The 5,631-nt window shown below is 49.6% G+C and overlaps 1 pseudogene; it reads right to left on the bottom strand.

Annotated features, from left to right (window-relative positions):
- Positions 1–3,650: 3,650 nt before the first annotated feature.
- On the bottom strand, positions 3,651–4,365 carry LOC115316875 (annotated as a pseudogene).
- Between the last annotated feature and the right edge of the window lie 1,266 nt (positions 4,366–5,631).

Below are 5,631 nucleotides of genomic sequence, written 5' to 3'. Positions count from 1 at the left end.
ATGCGTTGCCAGAAATCCTGCGTAAGCATAATACTTCTAGAGCTTAGCAATTTTTATTACTCCGAACACTGCCACGCGAAGCAACATCTGAAGAATCACTGGTCGTGGATTATTATGGTCCGACTTCTTTTTTATGATTCTTTCTTCGGAGTACATATCCGCTAATATATCATTGGCAGCGGGGATCTTCTAAACCCCCCCCCCCTCCTCCATTTCTTGAATTGACACGAAATCAAAAAAAAAAAAATAAAGTGCCAATACGTCTAAAGACAACTGGAAAAAAATTTCAACGTTTCCGTTGGGATATTTATACGTGTTTTGCGCGAATACCGCTTACAACGAATCCCTGACGTTGATGACCTATGAAACGCGTTTGTTTTTAACCACACGCAAAAGAAATCTAAAAAAAAAAAATTAAAGAAAAAAAAAAAAAAAAAACGAGCGGCGTTAACCCCCTTAACTCGCAGTCAGAACAAACGGCCACGTGATCTGGAGCTGATTATATGCCGCCAATGTTAATCATAGCCACGCGCTGGGGTTGGCAAAGCACAGGACACGCGCAGAGTTCCAGACAATGTTATGGATCGGCTACTGTCGTCGTTGCAACGATTGGACACGAGCCACTACCCGAATGCTTCTCGAGTTAGTAATTATCACGAGCCCAAGTCGAATACCCACGCAATGGTCAGGCCCAATCTATGAACCGCATTCAAATATCGTCATAGGGGTGTACTGCGATCACCACGTTACGTCATCCAATTTCGCAAAGAGATTGAATGAAAAGTATCGCCTTTGTCCTTCAAATTACCCCGTAACAAAGGAGTTTCTTGGAGAGTGGCGTTGCATGCGAGCATCCTGGAGTCCCACTAGTGCCAGTAAGCTCGTGTAAAGTGAAAAAAACATTCCAATTGAATGCCGTTGCACCACTCCTTTAATAACTCGCTCTAGGAACCATCTCGCAGACAGGACCCCCTTCCTGGAGCTGATATGAGGACAGCGTCGCTTGGTGCGCCGGCGGAGCGCCGCGAAGCGGCGTGTGCGGGTGGGGCAGGAGGGTTAATATTTTTAATAAGCCATCCGCAGACTTTCGCCACGTGATGGCGCAAAAAGGGGCTCTCACTGATCTGTATGACAATTGCTAGATCGCGTTTGCCCGCTCCGCGAATGAGGCCACTGGCGGCCATCTTTTTGGTAAAGTTATATTACCTCTAGCCAATGTAAGCTGCTGCAGCTGCTATCATACATCCATGGCAGACAGCGTTGCGGTAGTTGTGGTGGCAGGCTGCCGTCAAAATAGCGTGGGTGATATTTCGTGCTTGATTGGAATTGTTTGACGAAACAGGTTTTTAGAACGCGGCGTGAACGGTAGCGCGACCTTTGAGGATCCGGTGAAAGTTTCACGGAATCTCAGCACCGGGGGAAAAGCAGCACAGCACGCATCGAAAGTAGCATCGAAAGAAGCATCGAAAGCCGACGCCTGTGCTTAGTCTACTTTCAATGCGAGTTGCGCAGCTTTCCCCCGGTGCTGCTCTTTCGAAGAACTTTCGCCGGGTCCTCAAAGATGAGACTACCGTTTACGCCGGGTTTCAAGAATCTGCTCCGTTGAACAACTTCAATCAAGCACAAAATATCACGTACGGTACAGTGTACTAAATCTACGGCTATAATATGGCAACCTGCCGCCATTGCGCTGTCCGCCATATTACTATGATGGCTAGAGATAATATAACTCTACCAAAAAGATGGCCGACCGTGGCCGCATTCCCGGCCAGAGCGCTGTTTCAGCTCATATTATCCGCGATAGTACGTGCAAGGCACACAGTCCCAGCACACGCCCTCAAACATTGAAGGCGTTGTGGCCCACACGCCATGCCAAACCCCGCGGCACTTGCTCCAATTTATAGAAGCACCAGTAGCTTCACAGTTTTCGCTAAAGAAATCACGGCACTCACGCTTCGCCTGCTGGTACAAAAAACTGCAATGTCATCCGCCTAACTAATCACTTTAGCCTCTTCATTTTCCTTAACGAGACAATCCTTGCGATTCAGGATGCTTAAAGAAACGCAATTTATCGGCGTCGTCACTCTTAGGCATGAGGACAGTGTATGTTCGCATGAAAGACGGCGGCAACGCTTTCCGTTCATGCGCAATTAAAATAACGCCCAGTAAAATTGCGGACACTGCGCTCCTATATTTGATAGCCCGGCGTTTTGGAATATGTCAAATCATCTATTCCTTTTCCAAACTCCTGCAAGGTGATTACTTTCAAGAGACTGTCCCGTTACTCTTCCGCCAGCTCTGGTAGGTATTCGAGAAGGTTCCCCCACTCTGGGTCCTTCTTCCCCTGAACTTGCGACTCAAAAAGTTTTCTATGCTGCGCAACAAACGCTTGCTTAATGATACTCGGGTCTGTGCTGCTTACGCCCTTTTGCTCAATTTCGCCTACTTGGCGGCGCAGCCCGTATCGCTTCTCGACGGCTAACGCTCTCTCGGTCGGCTGCTTTCCGAGCAGGTACCCCTCTGACCTAGCACAAACAATGGCTCCACGGTAATGTTCAATATGCAACCAGTCAAATCGGTCTTTAACACATTTCTAAGTCCTTGAGAGCCACTCTGGGTGTTCGACACTCGTATCTCAACAGCGCCTAAAAAGTGGTGTTTAAAGTGCGTTCGGCACCGCGTGCCTCATACGCTAAAACAGAGGACCCTTCAATCGCACGCATTTTAACTTCCTCCTTGACGGTTTTCCACATATCAAAAATTTCCCCTTCCTGTTTTTGAACATACGACTTCAAAATGTTATCTACCCCCCCCCCCCCCCCAAGAAAACAATTATCGCTAAGAAGCTTCAAATTAATTTTCCAAAATTTCCAATCAATGCGCGCCCTTGGCAGTGCTCTTCCACCAACCGTTGTCGACACCAAGCCGTGATCGAAAAAACAAAGAACAACGGCATGCCCCGATACTTCGTTACAATAGTTGCCGGTGTCGCCGAAACCTAAATTATGTCTAGCCGTGGAAGCGATGACGTCTGGAAATGTGTGAAATGCATTTCGGACATTTCATTGCGCACAGTTCCAGCCTCTATCAAGTTGAAGTCCACGAGCAGATTGCTCAAAACGCTAACATCTCTATCGGTGCGTTTCCTGATAGGCGTCCTATCAATCGCTCGAACAACGCAGTCGAAATCACCACACAGCATGACTGTTCTATCGCAGCCTACAAATCGGCCCAAGCCAGAAAAAAGGAAGCACGCTCTCCCACCGTACTGGGGGCATATATGCAGATAAGCCGCCAGCGTACTGTCGAAAAAAGAAAATCGCGCAAAATAAGTTGGTCCTGCGTGTCGGTTGTAACCTCCAACTCCGACAAAAGCAACGACTGCTTCAAGAAGAAAGAAAAAAAAAAAAGAAAACGCGGTCTCGGGTGCTTTTTGGCTGTACTTCGCTAGCAACCTGCTCCTCCTCGGCCATCTTGGTTTTCTGCAACACTAAAAAATCGGGTTTCTGTGTCCGCGACAGGCACTGCACCTCGTATTCGTAATACGCTGAATTCGAAATAGCCGAATTTAGCGTACACATCATGAAGGCTATGTTGCAGCGCTTGCCTTGTCGCTCTTCCACCAGCTCTGGAGACCAGGCGTTGCCGCCTTACCTGAAGACGCAGCGTTGCCGGTCCTCCGGGGGTGCGTTCAGCACCCCCTTGAAACGGCCCCGCTTGTATTTCTCGGACCCCCACCAAGGATTAGGGTTGAGCGTCGTGTCGGCCTTCGGGGGCGTATCCCCCAGGCCGCGCTTGGTTGAGTCGATGGTTTTGTCCATGTCGTGGAGCTCAGAGGTCCTTTCGGCCGTCGAAGGACGAGCAGTGGTTGGGGTCTTGAGTTCTCAGGCGATGTCGGGGCAGAGTCCGGGGGAAACGAAGCAGGTTCCAAAACGTGAGGAGCTGAGTTGTCTCTTTTTGTTTCCACGGCGCCTTTCCCGCAACTGTTATCTCCGGCAAGCTTCCCTTGTTGCACTGTAGACGGCGGGGCGTCGAACTCCAAAACATGCGCGGCTTTCTCGGCCTCTTCAGTGTCCATCGTGTACGCCATATGCTCCTCCAGCGCCTGTACCTCGGTGACGCCAGCCCCCGTACGTCTTCATACACTCTTCATTATCGCGGCCTAAGCGAAAGCATTGTGAGCAATTCAGCACACGACACTCCCATCTGTATGCCCGTCAAGCTCGCATCGCAGGCATACGGGTACTCTGCCTGGTATGACAATGATGATGTTCGCGCCGTGAAGCCGCAGCTGAGAGGCATGTCGTCAGGGGTGAGGCCACTTTTCAGCGTCATGCGAACAAAATGAGTTGTTGATTCGATACGTTGGAACCCGTCGACTCGACACCATCTCCCGGCCGACTTTAATCACTTTGCCCGTACGGTTCTGAGAGTCTACGCACGGCATCGTCGTGAACGTGAAAAGGAACCCAATGGAAACGCACGCGTAACTCGGTTGTACTCGGCTCGATGATGACGCAGTGTAGGTTCTTCACGACGAGCTCCTTGGTGCTGACCATGCGTTCCTTGGGCACCGAAGTCCGATGCGTCGCTAGCCACACATGATTCATCTGAAAAGCGCCGAGCGCTACGATGTCGCTTAAGACGGCAATACGATTGAGTTCCTCTCGAAAGTCCCCAATCCGGTACGGTGACCCGTCAGGTCGCAGTGCAGGAGCACAGAGTTTAAACACGTAGATCCTGTAGACATAGGTGAAAGGACCAGCTTGTACTGGCCGGAGGATGACGCGCCATCGGCAACAAAAGAACCGCGGCCGCCCGGGGCCGTTTTCGCCGCTCCTGAGGAGAGCATGCTTATGCGACCGTGCGATGCAAGCCGCTCATGAAATGGGGAACCGTCGATTCAACTAAATGAGCTCTACGTCGAACTTAAGTTTTAGGTTGCATTATATCTGTCAAGGAGTGTAAGAATATATCCTTTCTTTTAGTGCGTATCGCCATTTTTTTAATGTTCTGCTCTTTTGCTATTCTTCATTTAATGCGTGGCTTATCACCCTAACGCTGGGTATAAAACCGATGACCTTGCTATAAACCAGGCAGCCGTGGTTGGTCTGCCACCAGACGCCTGTATTGCTGACAATGGGCCTGTGTCACGTCATAAGTTTGGTGAAGAGTTTCAATACTGACTGTTTCAGTACTCTGGACTTTCGCGACACCTATACTCAAGGGCCCGTGGATGACGCGTCATAAAAGCTGGCTGTCATCTGCATGCATCGCAGTCTGTTTGCTATGACTGGTTGCCGTGTGAGATATCTTGATTGCCGGCTATTTTTCAGCCGAAGATAGAGTGGGTCGTTCAACGTCTGCCAGGCATGCAAGCGTACTTTCGCTAAAATGTGCTGATTATATGACAAATCTGAAATTACGATTGCAGCGTTTTTGTGACCACAGGGTGAATCTGCAATAGGAAAATTCCGACAAGCCTCCTGCGCTAAAGCTCCAAGCAAACTGTGGAGCCCTTATTTTGGGTGGTAGAAGCACACCTGATTGGGCTTCGTACTACTCAAGGCACCATCGCTGGGCTATTTTCTTTCTGTATAGTGCTGAATTAGGACGGCGATGCGATCTAGT

This window comes from Ixodes scapularis, unplaced genomic scaffold (assembly GCF_016920785.2).
Source record: "Ixodes scapularis isolate PalLabHiFi unplaced genomic scaffold, ASM1692078v2 ptg000146l_1___fragment_1__unscaffolded, whole genome shotgun sequence".
In the NCBI taxonomy this organism is placed as follows: Eukaryota; Metazoa; Arthropoda; class Arachnida; order Ixodida; family Ixodidae; genus Ixodes; species Ixodes scapularis.
The sequence above is the reverse complement of the archived record's forward strand: the minus strand, read 5'-3'. Positions and strand labels throughout refer to the sequence as shown.